This window comes from Notechis scutatus, chromosome 1, assembly GCF_049901735.1.
Source record: "Notechis scutatus isolate UNSWTSFEM ecotype Mainland chromosome 1, rNotScu1.2, whole genome shotgun sequence".
Lineage (NCBI taxonomy): Eukaryota > Metazoa > Chordata > Lepidosauria > Squamata > Elapidae > Notechis > Notechis scutatus.
Genome location: NC_142009.1, coordinates 188,398,413 through 188,419,957, shown reverse-complemented (window position 1 = coordinate 188,419,957; position 21,545 = coordinate 188,398,413). Strand labels below are relative to the sequence as shown.

At 40.0% G+C, this 21,545-nt stretch overlaps 1 protein-coding gene across 5 annotated transcripts in view; it reads right to left on the bottom strand.

Annotated features, from left to right (window-relative positions):
* Positions 1 to 21,545, bottom strand: part of WIPF1 (WAS/WASL interacting protein family member 1) — a 63,388-nt gene that overhangs the window by 33,640 nt on the left and 8,203 nt on the right. Inside the window, exons 2-3 of one of the 5 annotated variants that reach the window (XM_087949694.1) lie at positions 6,388 to 6,521; positions 5,915 to 6,174 (exon numbers count right to left, since the gene is read on the bottom strand). The exons of 1 other annotated variant lie outside the window; for it this stretch is intronic. The gene's annotated coding sequence lies outside the window, so the exon portion shown is untranslated. Of the gene's footprint in view, positions 1 to 5,310; positions 5,485 to 5,914; positions 6,175 to 6,387; positions 6,522 to 17,360; positions 17,514 to 21,545 lie in introns of those variants that run through there. 3 more of the 5 variants (XM_087949696.1, XM_087949695.1, XM_087949697.1) reach the window with 3 other exon arrangements.

Genomic DNA, 21,545 nt, shown 5'->3' with positions numbered 1-21,545 from the left:
TCCTCTTCCTCCTCTCGGCTGATTGGCGCTACAGGCTTCAGCTGGTGTGGGAAAAGCTGCACTTTTTCTTCTTTCTTCTCGGCTGATTGGCGCTACAGGCTTCAGCTGGTGTGGGAAAAGCTGCACTTTTCTCCTCTTCCTCCTCTCGGCTGATTGGCGCTACAGGCTTCAGCTGGTGTGGGAAAAGCTGCACTTTTCTCTTCTTCCTCCTCTCGGCTGATTGGTGCTACAGGCTTCAGCTGGTGTGGGAAAAGCTGCGTGCGCATGTTAGGTGCCCGTGCATCCATGCACGATCATTGAACCGGTAGTGAAACAGGTAGGATCCCACTGCTGATAAGACATGTGTGCACATGTGGGCAAACATACACATACACACATTCCACTTGGATTTAAATTGTGAAAAGTTTTCAGATTGTTTTCATAGACTGCATACCTTCAGTTCAATTCAGAAAAAAATATATAATAAAAGAACATATGTTTGGAGCCATATTGACAGTGCCTTCCCCAAAGGAAGTAGAAATATTTTAGCAAGCATACTTGTTTCCTGTATAGATTAAGCACTTGCTACAATAAAGTTAGACATTACATTTTATTTATGTTCTCTGCTAATCTGTCTAGTCTCATTACATAGCAATGTTGCTGGTGGAGGGAAAAACATTTTGGCTATATTAAAAAACAGAAGTATGTTCATTTTCTGATTTCATTTCAGCTTTAATAAATGGAAAGTCTGGTTTCCAAAGATTTTGGAAAACCTTCTTTCTTGCCAGAATAAAATTGAAATCCCAATAGCTCTAACATGCTATGCCCATGTAACTATGCAAGGTTTATAAATTTCATACCAGCTCCTACTTCACAAAAGAAATAATTCTAAACCAGGTCATAACATCCTTTCATTACATCCATCCTGTAGATGTTGATGTACAGTAGTCAACCAAAATCGCTTCTTATTTCTTACTCAATTTGTAAGTCTAATGTGAAAACCTCACATAACTTTTAACCAGAGGACAAGCCAAAAGAACTACGATGCCCCTAGTTAACCTAGTCTGGATGAAGGAAAGCATAAGCCACGTGTGAACTGTTGCCAAGATAACTTCACAAACAGGTCCATGCAGTCAGCAAGAGTCAAGCTCCAGCCAAATTTTTTTTTTAGATAGCCTAGCATTCAAAAGAGAAAGCAAAATAATATGCAGGCATGAAAACAACTGAGCCAAAGATGTATATTTTTCATCGTCCATGCAGAATCTGCTTTTGAAAAGATCAGCGAAGACAACTGTGAATGTGTAGAATATACCAGTGAAGGCAAATCTTGTACAGATCCATAGGTGGGGAAAATCTCTATAGAAACTTATGTTCAGGTAGAAAACCAGAAGGAATTAATGGAAGAGCAATTCCTAAAGCAGACTGGTAGGTACAAAACACATCTTTAAACTATGACCTGAAGTAACTTTTGCAGAGAAATCAAGTGTGCTAAAAACTGAGTGGCTTTTGTTCATGAACAGATACAGGTGACTGGGTATTTTTTAAGTTTCAAAGCACAAGCTCCTCCTCCCACCCAAACCAATAAGGCATTTTTCACCACTAATCAGGTTAGGTTGAATTGCTGGCAATTAGAAGTTCTGCAGCGACTGAAGCGGTATAAATTCTCCATTTCCATACCTTATGGGGAGAGACTGAAAGAACCAACTATCAGGCACATCCACATTGGACCCTTAAATTGTTACAATTCTGCCCTAATGATGGCTGGACTCTAAACATTAAACCAGCTTACAAAATTATTTCAGATTGGGCTGCTTAACCAGCAGGCTTGCACTACAGCCCTCCACTAAAATTCCCCCTGCTGTTCTGCCTTCCCAAATTTTGTGATAAGAAAGCAATCCTAACCCAACCTGTGCATCTGTAAGTTTTGTACATATATCCTCTTGAGAAACAGTTTGCATTTAAAGATTTAAGCATTTTTAAAGTGGTGATGCAGGATGGCAAACATCCCATTCCCTTCCCTTGGGTGAAGGGAAATTCCTGCCACTACGTACAATGCATAGTTTTCCTAGAAGAAATTAAAACACAGCAAAAGAAATTAGAATACAGTTTGAGCTACCAGAAGCTGGAAAATACCAATGAAATATGGTGCAAGAAAATACAGCTTGAGGTGCAAACGGGACAAGTAAAAGACAGTATCATCCATTCTTCTCTTCCAGGAAACATTGGTGGCCCACGCTCACGACAGGGAATCCAAACAGTGTAGATATGCACAGAATTTAGCTAGAAAAGATAACTCTTATGGGTGACATAAGATACAACATTTGTCACATGCAGAAATTGAAAAAGCTTTTCTCAAACGCCTCAGATGGCATGACTAGATTTAGTAAACTTCAAATTCAGAAAAATACCAGTTTTCAGTTGAACAGAAGGAACTTCTTAAGAATAAAGGAAGTTGCATAATACAGAGTCCTCAACTTACAACAGTTCACTTAATGACCTTTTGAAGTTACAACAGCACCAAAAAAAGTGACATATGGCCGTTTTTCACACTTACAACCATTGCAGCATCCTTATGATCATGTGATCAAAATTCAGACGCTTGGCAACTGACTCATATTTGTGACGTTTGCATTGTCTTTGGGTCATGCCTTTTGAGACCTTCTGACAAGCAAATTCAATGGGGGAAGCCAGGTTCCCTTAATAACCCTGTTAGCTAATTTAACAACTGCCGTGGCTCACTTAACAACTGTGACAAGAAAGGTCGTAAAATGGGCAAAAGTCACTTAACAAATGTTTCATTTAGCAACATAAATTTTGGACTTGATTTACAGGTAAGTCAAGGACTACCTGTAAACCAGAAACTGAGGTGTTTGTGTTGTAGATTCTTCTTTGCTATAAATCTTCAGCTCATTACTGAAAATGCTTCTGTTCTTGATTCCCTAAGTTAAAAAGAAAAATGGTCTTTCGGCATCCATGGAATTTTCTTAGAAACAAACAGGAAGATATCAAGCGGGGGGGCAGGGGCGGGTTATTAATTTTTTAAAACTTCCTATTCTGGTTTATAACTCCTATATACCAAGCAGAGACAACACAGTCAAGATCAATTGACAAACTAGGTATGGACCAGAGGTGGTATTCAACAGGTTCTGACCAGTTCTGGAGAATCGGTAGCGGAAATTTTGAGTAGTTTGGAGAACCAGCAAATCCCACCTGACTGGAGAGTTTACAGTATCCTTCCCCTGCCACGCCCACTGAGCCACACCCACAGAACTGGTAGTAAAAAAATTTGAATCCCACCACTGGTATGGACAGAGCTATTTGTCTGTTCTCTGTATCACTTCCATATATATTCTCTATTGGGTCATTCCATCCCACTTTCTCATTTTTTCCAAAATGTTTTTCATTTGATTTAAGTATATATTTAAATAGAGCCTTAAAGCTTATTCTGATGCTTTGAACCAAGAACTATTCTGGAATATTCAAAAAGTATACAAATCAATGTTTAATTACATTCTGATAGACATGTAAGTCCACAAAGTCAGAACACCTAGAGGTCAAAATATTCACTCATTATTCAGGCATGTTTTGGTAGCTATGATTTTTTTTTTGCTCATCAGATTTCCCAGCAACACAAGGAGACAAATTATCAGTTCCTTCTAAATGAATTCCAAATTTCATTCTCTCTCAATCTGAAACAAAATAATAATCACTTTCATAATGAAGTTCTCTTAATGTTTCCGTACTGAACAGAAAAGAGGCGAAGGACATGATTTTTTTTAAAAAAAAAAAAACCTCTTTCAAATGCAGAAAAACCTACAAGTTTTCAAATGAAAAATCTTTACATGCTGAATTCTGGTGAACAGAGGAAACAAAAATGATGGGGGTCAAGATAATCCTGTACAACAGGATTCCTTAACAAGAAAAATGAGCTAGTGACGTGTAATTAGTTTAGAAAAGTTGTGATGCTTTCCAGCAAACATAAGGTTGTTTTTAAATGGTTGCCAATGACAGAGACAAAAAGTGCACTAAAGTACTGTAACCACTTTCATTTCAACAGAGTTTGCACTGGAATCTCTACAAAATCAAAACAAAGATGATGTTCACCTAATGTGGCTTGTTTTAGTGTCATATGAATCCAACCACTACATCTTATAAATACTAGCTCAGCAGGTTGCATGAAGCCAACTGTAGTTTATTTCATAAAGCACAATAATGAAAATCATAGATTATCATATGAAGTCTTAAGAGTACATTACCTGAAATAATAATATCAGTGATTCTACCATTAGTTCGATACCCCAGGGATTTTAAGATAAAAGAATGCACTACATGCTTATAAGTCAACTTTTGCCTGAAGACTGCTTTCATCTTCATCTTAACATAATGAACTTGACTGATTAGGTCAAACATCAGTTAAGTCCAGCTTATTTCCCTCTGACATGGAATGGAGGCCCTCAGAAGCCTTTAGGGCAAAAGACTTATCTATCTGTATCTATTACAGAAGCTGTGACTGGATTGATGGTTGAGTAGCGAAGCAGAAAACACGGGTAGTGCAGAAGAGAAGACAATGTTTTAAGACCTGTTTGGGCTAGAGGCTGGTTGCCAGCCTTAATTATCTTGTATAAATTCCACAAAGGGCATTGCTAAATCAATCCAACCCCAGCACGCCAGTAGATTAGCTGCTAAGTAAATCAATGCCCAGTACATAGCTTGCCATCTAAATAATGTTATCTTGATTTCTAGTTTAGCTGAACTTTTTCGTCATTCTTGTCACTGTTTCTTGCATATTTGCAGAATGGTGCAGTAGGCTTTAGACCTGGTTGCCCACCCCTTCAGAACACTGCTTTATGGAGGATCATTTTTGCATACTTCTCTTTGCCGTTTGTTTGCATCTTCGACACAATTCTCTACCTACCCACTTCCTCTTATTTCACGGTCCTTCCATTTTTTTTTTCTGCTCAAGTGAAAAATGATTCATCTATAAAGTACAAGCTCTCTTTTGCTATTTTCCAGTTTGAATGTTTTAAAAAAAGCTTTCACGAAAACCTTTCCATACATGCTGCAGTTTATGCAAGGACTAAGAAAATGACTTGTCTGTAACAAAAAAAAAAAAAAAAAAAAAGCTATTTCAAACGAGAAAACGATTCCTCCTATCTACCTACTTATTGTCAGGGAAAGCAAAGCTAAGTTTGGTAAGGTTTTTCCTCTCTGGACAATTCAGAATTAGGGTAACTTGCTGCCTCCTTTCTTCTCTGAACCAAAGTCTCCATAAACTATTCTCTCTAAACCCTTTTTATCTAACCATTTCCTCATAATCCAACATCGTATAACCTTATCTGTATCTGGAACCTCAGGAGCAGCTTTGTCACAAGTCAGTTCTGTCCTACTGCTTCTCCTTCTTCAATCCACTCAATCCACAACTTTAAATATACAAATTACTTTGTCTCACTTCCTTGTGATCCTGTCCCTTGGTCACTCTCCTTAGTTTCCCTCTTTCCACATATCCCCCCACACTGGAAAGTATCTCTCAAACTTTTTATCTCACAAGTTCCTTTCTTGTCTCTTCCTCCATTTCCCCTTTCTCCAGGTTCCCTTTTCTTGCAAGACAGCCAAGTTTTCTCCGAGATAATAGCTCCTCAGGTTCTCCATATTTCCCCACATGATTTCCTTGAGAAAACTATCTTGAGCCTCAGGCTTAGCTGCAGTATTGCTCTCAGCCATTTTCCCTTCCCTCATAAAACAAGGGTTAAATTGTTCCAAGTCAGATCCTTGCTCTCTTGCCTTCTGAAGGATTCGTGAACGATTCTCTGCCAGAGCGACCACTCAGTCAACCAATGTCACATGCATTTCAGCTCAACCGCACCAGTCTCAAAGCTTTATCCCTCTTATTTAGTGAACAGACCAAAACATTAGCTGCAAAAATAAGGAAACAGACCTGGGATGGCTTCAACAGAAGATGTCAGTTCTCACTGAAGTTCACTTCAGCTTTTCTACTCATTTCCTGTCAGAGCAATATATGACACCAGAGTTCCGTATTGCACCTCGTTCAACCAAATAATAACATTGCCCCATCCTCCATCTAGTTTGCTTCTTTAGAAGAATTTTACTTCACTTTTGTTTTGTTTTTTTAATATAACTCCACAGCGTGTAGAGGGTTTTGGGTTTTTTTTTGCCTAGTCAGCTCCTTGGGGTTCACTAAAATTAAATAACAAACACATGGAAAGAATTAGGATTGTACAGGCATGTCTTTGGGTCAGTCTCCTGCTAAAGACCTCAATATGCATGTCTGCGATGAAACCTTTTTCAGTGCTGACTCATCTACAGTACTGTATACAAAACTTTGCTCCATGGCCACCAAGACAGGACCACACAAATGGGAACGCTCACATGGACACACACAAACCATACCTTACTTCCAGCAAATCCCATTCTGATTTCCATAATTTTCTGCAGTTTGATCTGCTTTGTTGCTCAATAGAGTTGTCCTCATTTTCCAAATCTGTTTCAGTATGAAAATAGCTAATAGGACTTTTGAAAAAGACCTATGCAGCAGGAAGAATAAGCAACATTTTCAAAGAAAGTTATCTGTCATCTAACAAAATCTCTTTAGTAAAAATGTTAATTCCAGTTTGGGTCACTTAAAAGAAAATTGGGCAAGGGTAAAACCCAGTTTAATTATTAAAACAAACACACACACACACACACATACACCAGGATATATTTTCTCTTCTGTTTCTATTCCTAAGTCATGCAAATATGACACAGTATCATTGAAGCTACCCAATTTTTCTTTGAAGTACACCTCCACAGAATCATGCTATAAAATGCCTGGGACAGAATGGAGGAAAAATACAGAATAACAGAGTTGGAAAGGACCTTAGAAATCCTCTGCTCAAGCAGCAGACCCTATACTATTCCAGACTAGAGTCTGTCCAATCTCTTCTTAAAAGCTTCTCGTGATGGAGCACCCACAACTTCTGAAGGCAACCTGTTCCACTGGTTAATTGTTTTCACTGTTCGGAAATTTCTCCTTAGTTCTAGGTTGCTTCTCTCCTTGATTAGTTTCCATCCAATAGCCATAAAAATGATACCTCAAGAAATAGGGCAGAAAAGGCCAGACCTGAGAATAGCAAGCAAAGCTGCAAACTCTCTGAAGAAATTTATGACCAGAAGTAGCAAGTGGTATATTAACCCATAATTTGTTAACCAACGCACTAACTAACTAAGGCTAACTAAGCAATACCTTAATGCAGGGGTCTCCAACCTTGGCCACTTTAAGCCTGGTGGACTTCAACTCCCAGAATTCCTGGGAGTTGAAGTCCACCAGGCTTAAAGTGGCCAAGGTTGGAGACCCCTGCCTTAATGCATTAGTTAATTCATATGTAATCTGCTTTTGTAACAAACAAGACATATGTGTTTGTTTGTTTCCCCCTTGAGACTTTGCTAAGAGTTTAGACTGCCTTCTCCGTACAATTTTAGCATGCCTCATGTGAAGCTCCCAGGAGTATCTGGAGTGTGTTTAGGGAGATTCTCAGTCACCCATGTCATGGTTGTCCCAAAGGTGCTTTTTCAAGAGGCAACTGGACTTTGTTTTCTGTTTTCTTTCTTTGAAGATGTTTTGCTTCTCATCCAAGAAGCTTCTTCAGCTTTGATTTTAGATTGAATTAGATCTAAATTTAGAGCTGATTTAGAACTGAAGAAGCTTCTTGGATGAGAAGTGAAACTTCTTCAAAGGAAAAAACAACAACCAGAAAGTCCAGTTACCTCTTGAAAAAACACATTTGAGACTATTTGTAGTAGTATACACTCTTGTAAGCCCACATTTTTTTTTATATTAGGGGGATGGAGACATGCAACCATTGTTTCTCTGTTTCTCTTATTTCCCCAGAATTCAATCAGCTCCTATTCTGTAAGGCTACAGGAAATTATTATCAACTGAATTATCTTAATTGGTAGAAGTGGCCACTTATTGCCGATAAAGTCATTGTATTTATGACTTTATCAGTAGTTTCATTTGGGGGCCCTTATTGCTTATTGTTGGTAATTGTAACTGTATCATTCATGTTTTATTATTAATATAATCCACCAAGGGCAATTGCAGCAGCCCTTGCCCCAAAGGCAAACACGGAAACATTTCAATTGTACAGATTAGTAATATTCACATCCTATTAGTCTGGGCAGAAAAAAAAGGGTTTTTTAAAAAAATTATGGGTTCAAAATATAGAAAATATGTAATGCTAGTATATAAATGCTCAAACTTCATCTCCAAGTTAAATGGAATTTATGTAAAAAGTAGGGCTCATAGAAATGCACTTCATGACAGGAATAATCCATGCCTGTTTCGCAGTGGGCTATGAACCATTGGGGAAAGGTTTGAGACCTTTTTTAGTCTAATTACTCTTGAACAATGTCTTATTTTAACATTATTGCAGAAGATGGGAAACGCAGGCCCATTGGAAGGTTGCAATGTTGCACCTGCTCCCAAAAATGGCCGCCCAGATAGCCATGTTCAGTCATATCATCTGATTAGGAATCACGGATTATGCTTTCTCTCCTATAATATTTTCTAGAATTTTTTATTATTATTCAAAACTCAGAAGAAACAAATCATGAACTGGACCAGGCATATGTGGCAGAAGTCTCACTTGGAAATTGGGCCTGAAAGCGAAGAACGCCAAAAGTCAGTCATTTCTGCTGAAACAGTTATGTTTTCTGTAAAAAATTAAAAATGATCTCTTTTGATCACCAGGAGAAAGCTGCTTACAGCAGAACTCTGCAGCATAAAAGAAGCTGAAGGGAAGTTGAAGAGTTCAGGAAGTTTCTTGATGTTTGTTCAGAGACACTGCCTCGTTGTCTTGCATTTGGCCTAAAATTGATCTAATTTTTACAAACTTGAATTAAAAATGTGAGTGCTCTTTGTTGACAATAAGGGACTTTTTTCAGGGGAAATCTGCCAGCTGTAGCTGTTCAAGGTTTGGTCATGGGAGGAAGAAGCATTACCACCAGTCTACAAATTGGACTCAATACCACATCCAAAAATACAGTTTTCACAACTCCCTCATGGCTAAATGTCAGAGGTGAAATTTTGTCTCTTTTTACTATGAAAAATCCACCTTAAAAATGATAGGAAAATGTAGGGAATAGGAGATTCCAAGCTGTTTCTCATAGCAAATAAAGTGGAATGTACAGTTTTAATCCAAATTCATAGTAAATAAGATGATCAGGGTTGCACTGAGGAATTTTTCCAAATCTACCTGGACATGTCAATGATTCTAGATCAGGGGTGGGCAGCTATGGACTCTTTACGATCTGTGAATTTCCAACTCCCAGAATTCCTGAGCCAGCATGGGAGTTAAAGTTCAGAGGCCGTAAAATGTCCATAGCTGTCCATCCCTGATTTAGAATCTTCTGCATGCACTACCACTGAGTTACAACTCCTGGTAATTAATTACATTTACTGAATATGAAATTTTGGAGCTGACAGATAAGCTGAAATGAAATGAATACTTCAGCTTCAGCCATAACAACACAAGAGCACACAATAGATACAAACTCAAAGTTAACCGCACCAAACTTGATTGCAGGAAATACGACTTCAGCAATAGAGTGGTCAATGTCTGGAATACTCTACCCGACTCTGTAGTTTCTTCCCAAACCCCAAAAACTTTAACCTTAGACTGTCTACTATTGACCTCACCCCTTTCCTAAGAGGTCTGTAGGGGCGTGCATAAGCGCACCAACGTGCCTACCGTCCCTGTCCTATTGTTTCTCTTATTCTTCTTTTATTTTTCTTATATGTACCCATTTCATGTATTCCCAACTATGTATACACTTATACTTATTATCTTGTAAACAACTGGCAAATCAAATAAATAAAATAAATAAATAAATAAATAAATAAAGCTAATTGTTGGACCAAAGAAGCAAATGCTAACTTAGAAGATGCCCAATATTAAATCATCTTGTTAAAACTTTCTAGTTTAGCATTACATCCTGAGCTAATATGCTGTGTTAAACCATGGCATGTCATGAAAAGAACCTCGACTAACTAGGTCCACATAGCATGTTACACCTAAAACCAGATGGTGGTTTAGTGTGGTATATGAACTCATTCAGTCTTAACTGTTTGTGGCTGCTGTTTTTTTAATTGTGAGTCTTTCACCTCCTTTCATGAAACAGCAATGACTGAAACTTGCTAGGTACAAAGGTAGAAAGGTTGCAAATTATTTATATCCCCTCTGCATAAACCATTATTTTCATGTTCTGTGGTATTAACGGAGAATACAAACATCTGCCATTTAGCAAAAGGGTCCGCAGACATTTAAAATTAGCTTCCATTACATAATGGGGGAAACATCTATTGTATACGGTAACAAATTGGGAGATATGAATTGGGATTGTTATTTTGACAGCCCCTTTGGTCCCCTTTAGGGACCAAAAAATGGCAAGTGTTTCATTTTCCATTCTAGCTGTTCCATGATGACTATGATGGAACAAAAATAAATCTGCTTCAATTTCTAATAAAGTCTCAGATTCTTATTATGGGCTCTTCATGGAATTATTAGAGCTTCCTCTTCAGCAGGTCATCCAAATGAGTTATTCAGGATGTGGAATGGTGGATGGTTGTTAAAAAGAGACTAACAATAAACAGAACAAGAGACACATAGCCAAGGAGTGCACACACATTCACACACTTTCTAGGCTGCAGTCCATGCATTTGGAGCTAAATGTAAGCTTCCTATGACACATTGTCCATCTTTCCCTGACTGGCACACCAAGGATAGTGGGCCTATTCAAATCTGAACAAGCCATAATTGTTAAAGCTTATGAACACAATGAGGGTGAAAAGGGAAGAGTGGGTGGACCTACTTGGGTAGAAGGACTGATATGTGCTGCTACTATTTGAGAAAAAGATGATTCAGCGAAGACCATTGGACTCTGCCAAGTACTGCCTAGCCATGATGTCTCCAGTCAAAGGACATCAATTCTGGAGACTCTAGGAGATGATGAACAACTAGACAACTTGTTTTTCTCAACCAGATTGGTTATCCAGAGTAATACTAACTGTTAACTGATGAAACTATTTTATACATGAGCTTCACAGATTACACTGTCATGAATTGGCTTAACTACAGTTTGCTGAACAAGCCAAAATGGCTGAGTTCACATATTACAAGCCAGCCATTTCCCACCTAGGCAATTTCCAGACTGCCTGAACTTCAGTTCCCAAAGTTGCCAGTAATGGCCAGTCTGCCTAAGGAATTGAGGTTCACAGCTGTAGAGGGAATCCAATTTGAGGAAAGCTGTCCTAGACCATACCAGTCACTTAGTGACTAAGTCACAAGTCGAGGAATACCTGTAGTTGACTATCATTTAAAAAAAAATAGTTTTGAGGACAAGCGTTCAGCAAGCTTTTAAAAGTGCCTCATAAATATCAAGTAAATCCATAGACATGATGACTTTTCGGTCACAGAAAGTTTGAGGTGCAATGATATGACCATTTTGTCACATCAGACTTGTTTGTTGTAGCCACCTCTATAACTCCTGCTGATGTTTCCATTTGTTAATTACCACCAATCTGAACCATTTCAAATTAGAGAAGAATGGATGTTAATACTGGGGACACGCGACAAGCGTATGAAATACAGAACAATTTCCAGGAAATAAGATCATTTAATCATCTGTATCTATAGGCAATGCCTTAAATAGCCTATTATTGGTAGCTAAAAAAGGCAGATTTCAAAGCAAAAGGACTTCTTCCAGACCTCAGTCAGCCTTCATCTGACTTCCCTTCAAAGTGATGGGTGACAAAGACTAACTTTTACATACCTCAAGGATACCTTTGGATGTTGTTGAAAGAAAGAGAAAAACACAACTTTAATTCCACTATAGCTAGGGAATCACTCAAGGCTATTGGTCTCATGGGCTTCTCACTCTTGTGCCGAATGGGAAAACTCGCCATAGGTCAACTCACCATGGCCAATTCATCTCAGGACAACTCATTGTGGAACAATTTAACAATTCAATTTAATTATTTAAAATGAATAATTTTCTTTTGCATCCTTTCTTTAATGGTTCTATTCAACTATTTCTTAATGTAAAGTTGTCCCACTATTAGTTGGCCATGGCGAATTGGCCATGATAAGTTGGCCATGGTGAGCTGGCTGTGGCGAGTTGGCCATGGTGAGTTGTCATAGACCTATCCTCATGTGCCACCTGAAGCAGATTGCTTCTCTATATCGAAATGCAAAACAAAAACCAAGAAAAATTAATAAAATGTCATATTTTTAGGCCCTGACCCTTAGGTTTCTAAATGTTTTCATATCCAGAGAGGCTGAGTTTTGAGTCAGTATGTCCAAAGAAGCCTTTTAAAATGATTAAATAAAACAATGGCAGTGGGTTCTTCCTATTTTAATGAATTAAAGCAGCGGTCACCAACCGGTGGGCGGTGAGAAAATTTTGGTAGACCGCAGAGAAATCTCACCCCCAGAGCATCCCCACAAAGCAATTAATCCAGGCTGCACAGAAACACAAGGCTGCGCCACCCACATGGCCCGCAGGAACCCTCCCCGCCCACTCACTCCTTACCCAGTAAACTTGCCTGCTAAATTTCTTTTTTTCCTTTTTCTGACCATCATCTGTTCTGCTGTGCCAGGAGATTTAGATTAGCTAGGAAGCAGGAAATGGTTGGATTTCTTGCTTTCTAGCTAGTCTTTAGATCTTCGGCTCAGCACAGCCAAACCTCCCTTAGGACTGAAGGTTGCTTGCAAGCAAATTCAGTGCAGACTCACGGCAAGCAAATTTGAGAGACTGAGCTAGCCAATGGCAGATAGATAGATCACTGAATGAATCTGTGATTCTCTGAGCAACTCAATCTGCCTGCCTGATTTGCCTGGTTTTGGGTAAAAGTTGCTCTTTTTTTATATAAAAAAAATCCATATGTATATAAATATTTATAATATTTACATACAAGCCATGCCCAGCCAGTCACATGACCACCAAGCCACACCCACAAATTAGGCCATGCCCACAGAACCCGTTAGTGGTCCCTGGGATCTAAAATTATGAGTTTGGTGGTCCCTCAGGTCCAAAAGGTTGGCGATCCCTGAATTAGAGCACTGGAACATTTGGACACAGAGTGAGGTATTGTGGCCATGCTAGCCATCTAAAAGAGAGAAATATTTGGAGAAGAGAAGCAAGATTGCTCACTGGGGAAGAAAAGAAGTTAAGATGGCGTTTACTTGGGACATATGGTTCTGGCTGGGGCCGCAGAAATGTTATTTGAGTATTATTTTTTGGAAGATAAACTCAAGCCCTATAGCATCTTAGGCACCCATCTTTTTTATCTAGCTCTTTGGGGGCTAATTAAAACTCCCCTACTAAGAAAAACCACACTTTCTGTGCAAAGAATTGTTCAGATATTCAAATTAAATCAAAATATAAGAGCCATGCAATTTTATATGTTTTTATACTTGGGGGTCTGGACAAAATAGAAGTGCCCTACTTGGGAACAGACCCCATTGAAATAACTGAAATCTCCTTCAGCAAAGCACACATGTGAGCTGCAAGGGAATCAGAACAACACTATTTTCAGATAGTGCTCAGCTTAACGACAATTGAGCCCAAAATTTCTGTAACTAAGTGAATGGGTTATGCCCCATTTTACAGCCTTTCTTGCCACAGTTGTTAAGTGAATCACTGATGCTGTTAAGTTAGTAACACGGCTGTTAAGTGAACCGGGCTCCCCCATTGATTTTGCTGGTCAGAAGGCGCAAAGGGAGATCACGTGACCTTGGGACACTGCAACCGTCATAAATACCAGTCAGTTGCCAAGTGTCTGGATTCTGATCACGTGACCATGGGGATGCTGCAACGGTCAAGTGTGAAAATCAGTCACAAGTTACTTTTTTCAGTGCCACTGTAACTTTGAACGGTCACGAAATAAACTGTTGTAAGTTGAGGCCCATATTATCCAGCTTCCTATACTTTATAGTGCAACCTTCTCCTGATTTGGGGTCTTCTAGATGTGTTGGGACTACAATTCTGGAACCTGTAGGCCCTACCAATCTGGAATAAAACTGTAAAATATGTAAAAATATATAAAATAGAGAAACACTATCAATCTATCACTGCTCAGATAAGACTCCTTACATACCTCTGTTCCGGCAGGAGGAGCATAGCGTGACACCTCCTTGTGTAAAGTACATTTCATTTGGAACATTTTCAGCTTCACTGGAGCCTTTTTTTTTTTTTTTTTGGACAATCCCTGCCTTTTACTGTTGGAATTCTACACTACTGAAAGCCTTCTAATGTGAGAGGCTGAGAGATCTCTCAGGGGAAATGCAATATCATTGAAAAGAGAAAAGTATTTGCTCACTTTAGTAAGAATGCAAGAGTATTTCAGTTAGTTTAAAATCCCATCAACGTGGTCTAATTAAGTGGGTTTAGTCATGAGCCTTCAAGAATCAGGAAAAAAACAACAATCACTTCTAGGAAAAAAGTAATCTTTTTCCCCTCACTTATTTTCAATCGTAACGATTCCTTGGAGAATGACAGAAAAGTTCTGGAAATCTGTTCTGATTCTATTTAAAGGACTACTGTTGCACAAGTGTTCACATGACAGCGCAAATGATAAAAAGACAACAAATGGGCTGAAATGCTGCTATAATTATTCATGTAAAAAAGCCAAAGGAACAGCAGAAGTTGAGATTTTGTGAACCATTCCCCAACTCTTGATGGAAATTGAGGGAGCTGAAATTTTAGCACACTTGGAGGTCACCATGCATGGGGAAAGTCTGCACGATAGAAAGACAATACTCAGTATCAGGGCATAAAGAAAGACCAAGCATCACAAGTTCTAGCTGTGCATCATAACATTAAAAAAAATTAACCTGCTGAAGTTCAACTGAAAAAATAGCATGGCATTTTGCTTATGGTGACAACAATAATGAAATATGTAAGAATGAACGTTCCTAGTATTGTAGCATAAGATGGGGCAAGTAGAAGCAGTAGGCCAAAATGCTTGCTCTACGCTTGTAGTATCTACAATAATCAACAGATTCTTGTCTTTGTTTCTTTGGTTGTCTATTAGCACAATACTCATTTGGCCTATAGGTAACTGCAACTCGTTTCTCCAAAAATTTTAAGCTTGGCCTCTAGTCAAGCAACCGCCATGCCCACGACCTGCCTCTCTTTTTAAATTCAGTCATCTGAATCTTTGCATCATGTTAGACAATGACTTTACCCACTCATAAATACAAAACTGTTAATAACTGCAGATATACAAGTGTGAAAATAATGGGGTTTGAGATGTGCAAGGAAGGCAGGCAATTTTAAATATCCAGAAAGGAAAGGTTAGATAGACAGCTTTCTGTCAATCCAATATGTACTGTATCATGATCAAAGGACTTGCTTAGTAAAGTTAAATACTTGGATTTGCAAGTCAACAAGAGAAAAAAGTATGTTTGTGCCCACTTCCCCTGACAAGGAACTCATCTGTGAAAGCTTCCTATTTTTGAAGCCATGTAATTACAGTTTGTAGTTGTTGTTGTTTTCTTATGGGAAAAGGCCAGCTGAATGTAGAGATGACCACGCTAAAGAGTTATGATCACAGAGTCGGAAAACTTATTTACAATTACAAGACCAGGAAGAAATAAGAAAGTCGGTCAGATTATTTCACAAAGCTCATGGCAAGCACAATTCTAATTTTGAATGCTTATTCAGGCCCCTTTACAAAATGGCTCTCAAGAGCTGGTACAGCCTGTCACAAAACTCCCATCTTCCAACCCAAAAAAGAGTGAGACAGCTTTGGGTCACATTCTCTAGCCTTCCAGGAAGTTCTCCATCTTCCTGACTCACCCTTCTTTTCCTTTCTGAGCAGCTATGCACATTTTTTTGGAAAGAGCTGATTGCAGCCATCCATTATTTTTATTTTCTCAGAATACCTCTGAGACCGACTTGGAAACCAGGATCATTTATAAATAAAGATGAAGCCAGACGTTGATACTTTGCAGGACACCAACTTTCCATTTAGTTTTGACAATTGATTGTTTATGTCTGAAGTATTTTAAAGTCAAGTGGGAAGGAAGGTCTGGGAGGCATTAGAAATGTCGGCCAAAGATTGATGCTTATGGGCACCATCTTGCCTACCCCAGCTCTTGGGAATCATTTCAAGAGTCGGGCACAATTACATTTCCCCCCTGTGACTAAGAATTCGGTACCCGAGGGGTTTTCCAGACGAGTCACTTTTGCATAAAACTCCATCTGTGGTTCTTGTTTTGCCACCAACTGTTTTTATTCTTCTTTGTGTTTAACTGACATTACTGTTTTCCTATTGATGACAGAAAGGCCATTCATTAAATATTCAGCAGATATATATCGCACATCTATCACACTTTTTCCTTTCAGGATAAGCAATATTATTCAGAGCATATTAGAAGAGTCAATGCTCTTCTGTTCACAAAATTATCTCATTTTTAGAAAGTGTATATTGTTGAAGTGGCTATGAATTGGATTCCTTGTGAAAAAGATCAGAAGTTTTCAAAATAAGTGAATGTTCCTCCAGAAATGCAAATTCTTATAAATATATTTAAAATAAATCCATATCATCCTAAAAAGAAACCATCTTGAGGAAGTGCCAAACTATAGTTTAATGTTCTAAAACTCTGAGGTTCACCTTCTCTTAGAGCAAGCCATGATATAATCCACATACCATACAGTGGTGGGATTCGAAATTTTTTACTACTGGTTCTGTGGGCGCGGCATGGCTTGGTGGGCGTGGCAGGGGAAGGATACTGCAAAATCCCCATTCCCTCCCCACCCCACTTACCTGCTTTCCAGCTCCGTTCTCCTGTGCAGGCAACCAAAGAAGACCCAGCCAATCAGCTGGGACTCAGGAGGCAGAGAGTAGATGGGGGTGGGGCCAGTCAGAGGTGGCATTTGCTGGTTCTCGGAACTACTCAAAATTTCCGCTACCAGTTCCCCAGAACTGGTCAGAACCTGCTAAATACCACCACTGATACCATATCTTGCAATAGGTACTATAGTAATCTTATGTTGAACAAATTACAGTTAATTAAGTTCATACATTAACAAACCTATTCTGGTTTAGCACAGCACCCAACTAATATAATTGTGCTCTCATTTTTAGAGCGAGTTAAAAACCATTTCAAATGTAAAGGCTGGACCCAAAATCTGAACAAATCAAACTAAATCAGAGGTGGAGAAGATGAGAATTTTTCCATGCTATGGAAAACCATTAAAGCCAAGCCAGGATCTCAAAATACCAAAAGCACTATAAGGAACTTAAATATTTGAATTCTTGCTAAATTTTATAATAAGTGGTTGTCTGGATTTTTACAATCTAGGTTTGGTAACCATACTTTTTAAGTAGCATAGACCTGAGCGCTCGTGGTTGAGACACTAAGCTAAAAAACAGGAGACTGAGTTCTAGTTCCACCTTAGGCATGAAAGCCGGCTGGGTGACTTTGAGCCGGTCCCTTGTTCTCAGCTCAAACTACTTCATAGGGCTGTTGCTATGGAGAAAATAAGAGCAGTGAGTAATATTAGATATATTCAATGTCTTGAGTTATTTATAAAAACCAAAGGTGTGATAAAAAAAAGTAATCTGAAAAAATAATAACAGTAATTAGAATCACTTATCAACCTTGAATCAAGGGTAGATAAAATATAGGGACTTTGACAAATGTAACTGACAGTCTTCAGAGAGTATTTTGGAAATGTTATTTCCAAGATGTAGCCTGGATGAGTACCAGATGGTTGCCTGCCACTGGTTTCTGACCCATCTTCCATGCCAAGTGAATGAGACAAGTGGGCTTTGTGCAATGCACACAGCTGTTAGAGTTATTCAGATGGACAAAACTCCCTCCAGTCAATCACTAGAGTACCTCTTTTAAATGTTTGCAGCAGTGGCCACTATTTCCTTGTTATATCTGATTTTTAAGATTCATAGGAATGAATTGCTTCCTGTTTTCAGCAAATTGTTTGTGCTGCCTTTCAAGATTTATTATAATGTTAGTTGAATTTTATATTAATTGCCCTTCAACCTTGAACTCGGTTACTGGGGAATAAGCCGTAATTTCTTCAGTGCAGATAGACAGATTTAGGATTATAGGTTGCTCCTCACTATAGGTTTCTTTGAACAGTTGGTTGAAAATCAAGAGCAAAAATGTACAAAAACGAACAAGCCCACAGTTGCTCATAAGCAACTAAATCCAAAGAAGAGTGACAAATAAACTGCCCGGAAACTTGATTTCCTATCACGCTTTAAAAATAATCTTATTATATAGCAAATATGCTTGGGACTTCTTACATTGTTCCATCAGTAATGCTAGCACCATTCATTCCACAGACAGACACTGAAGGAGAGAGCATCTCTTCCCATGGAGACTACCAATTTAAGGCCCTGATTTTCCTGAGTCCTTGACTGCAAAGAGGGAAAACTTTTATAGGCAGGAGAGGCTCTTTCCTGAAGACTGCACAGGGAGAAGTAGGCCAGGTGTGCTTATTCCTGTATCCCTGAAGGCATACCAGTAGCTCTCACATTCCTGTTCATTCAGTTTCAAGATGGTTTCCCTCTATCATTATTACTAACTCTATACCCTGCTTCACTACGAAACTATGTGATCGGGCTTAGTTTTGGGGGAGGAAAATAAGGGGAAAAAATTGTGCCTCTGCCTACCAGCATCCACCTGTATTTATTTAGCTAGCGTCCAGTCAGTGTGTGAGAGAGTTGAGGGCTGTTTGGAAACTGAAACAGTATTTGTTGTGTGAGCAAGGAGACAGCAAGGAGCCTCAGTGTGGCTTAGTTCAACTGTTCTGTACTAAAGCTGGTTGCTGCTGTGAAACTAAAACTGAAACTCCTCTCCTCTGCTTGTGTTTTGCATTTGGAACAGATTTTTTTTCAGATGAGGAGGGGGAATAGAACTTAGCATCACGGCATGTTAATAATAATAATATACGAAATACTAATGCTCTGATGGTCATTTCAAAAAATCCTTTCTTAGTGAGCACCTAGAAGCCAAGAGAAACATACATACCAAATTTCAAGTTTGTAGGTTTTACAGTTCTGGAGATTTTGTGATGATGCATGAGTGGTATTTCGCTTTTATATATATAGATTTTCAATGAATGTAAAGGACATCCCCACAGATACACTATTATTATTAGCATATGGCACTGTTACATTAGCAAGAAGACTATGATGCTAATGCAGAGTCATTGTTTGGCTGCCAATTTACTAACTCTGCTGTGGAATAAGCTCACACACTTTCCAAGGTGCACCTCAGAAGGGCAAGCTAGCTTTGCACCAGAGAGAAAGCTGAGCAACTCTTCCAGCAGCAGCATCCAAAGCCCTCCTCTTTCCACCAGAGCCGTGTCGCAAATGAGCATCACAACCAGGAAGGTTGAAAGCTGGCAGGAATTTAGTGCATAAAGCACTAGCTCATCTCTCCACTCTCCATGTTTCTCACAAAATATGGCCGGACCTTTTTTTTTTTTTTTTTTTTTGAGCCCCGAAAAAACGGGTAGGACGTCTTTTCGGGGGTGAATTAATTCCCCACCCCCGCGCACCAGCGCCGTCTCCAACAACAGCGTCTGAGTCGCTCCCGCTTTTCCCCCATCCCTGTAACAACAGGGAAAAAAAGATTTTGAGGTACCTGGGAGCGCCGCACACTGCGTTTTGGTTTAATCCCGAGCGGCTGGGTGGGCGTGAGAAGAGCCGAGCGAGCGTCTCTGCTGCTGCTACCCTTGGTGCTCCAGCCTCGGGCTCTGCAAGTTTGCAAAAGTCCCGATGCGCAGCCCGTTCCTGCATTCCAAGCGCCCCGGCCGAGCTGCAGCTGTCCCTCTCTCGCCAGCGCTGTCTTCAATAATAGCAGCAGCAGGAACCGTGGAAGTTACGGAGGCGGTTCTCCCACCTGAGAAGCGGCTGAAATGCTTCCACGGTTCCCGCTGCTGCTGCCGCTGTTATTGGAGACGGCGCTGGCGAGAGAGGGACAGCTGCAGCTCGGCCTGGGCACTTGGAATGCAGGAATGGGCTGCGCACCAGGACTTTTGCAAACTTGCAGAGCCCGAGGCTGGAGCACCAAGGGTAGCAGCAGCAGGGACGCTCGCTTGGCTCTTCTCACGCCCACCCAGCTGCTCGGGATTAAACCAAAACGCAGTGTGCGGCGCTCCCAGGTACCTCAAAATCTTTTTTTTCCCCGTTGTTACGGGGACGGGGGAAAAGTGGGAGCGACTCAGATGCTGTTGTTGGAGACAGCGCTGGCGAGAGAGGTACCAGCACCGGTGGGAACCATGGAAGCTACGGAGGCCTGAGAAGCGGCTGAAACGCTGCCGGACATCCACCCGCCTGCTGACCGGGGTAAGGGAGGGGTAAGGGAGCCCTCCGTGCTCCACCATGGTGTTAGGAGTGGCTGATGGTGAGGCATAGCTGCCCGCGGGGCACTCCTAATGGCAAGTTCCCCCCGCCTTCCCCCCCAATTTTGCATGTTTTAAACTAGGCCTAAATTTGGGGGGAGGGGCTTAATTCCATTTTATGCCTAGAAAACATGCTGGGTCTTCCTATTGGGGGAGGGACGTATTGTTGGAGAAACACGGTAATTATCTACTCACATAAAATATGCTTTCAAATGGCTAAGTGAGCAGAAGCTGAGGCAAGTGATGGGGACTCACTATGCAGTGTTAGGGTTCGAACCTGCTGAAGGTTCAGCAGACCATCTCCAGCACCATTAAGCCACTGAGCCATTGCATCTCTTTAGATACACTACTGACTTGTACTTTATTGGGGTGGAGGCAGCTTCCTCTTGAATAAACCCAAGAGTTGATTACTTACTTCCCGTTTACTATGGGAACACAGGGATACTAAGATTTTTACCTGTATCAAACTCAAGCACCTTTATTGGCAACAGTAGTGAAGTGTTTGCTTTTTTCTGGGATTTTATTTTACTTCCAGGTTTAGCCAGGTGGCCTCCCATTTAAATAATAACAAGCCCAGAGCCTATACAGTTTTGAAGCCAAGAGCTGCACACTACCAGTAGTTCAGATAAGATTTAAAATGAAAGACACAACACTCATCTCTTTTTCTTTTTTTTTAGCCTTTCAAGTTAGTCTTGACTCTTGGACACTTCCTGGACCTTTCTGGCGTTTTCTTGGCAAGATTTTTTTTGGAAGTGTTTTGCCACTGCCTGCTTCCTACAGCTGAGAGAAAGTGACTAGCCCAAGGTCTCCCAGCTGGCCTTGTGCTGATGGCAAGACTAGTATCTAGTATTCCTAGTTTCTAGTCTGATGCCTTAACCCCTGCACTGGCTCTTTCATGACACAGCTGATGAATAAATGAACATTACATTCCATCATCACATTTAATTAAGTGAAATTCTCTTTTCCCCTGAAAACAAATTCAGAAGCAAATTCATTTTATTTAACTGAGGCACAACTAAGAGAAAGAATTCAAGTGAAGTTGTTTGTCCACCCCTGTCTGAAGCGGGACTTTTCTATCTATTCTACGAAAGAGGCAGGCATTGATGAAGTACATAAAGCCAACGCAGATC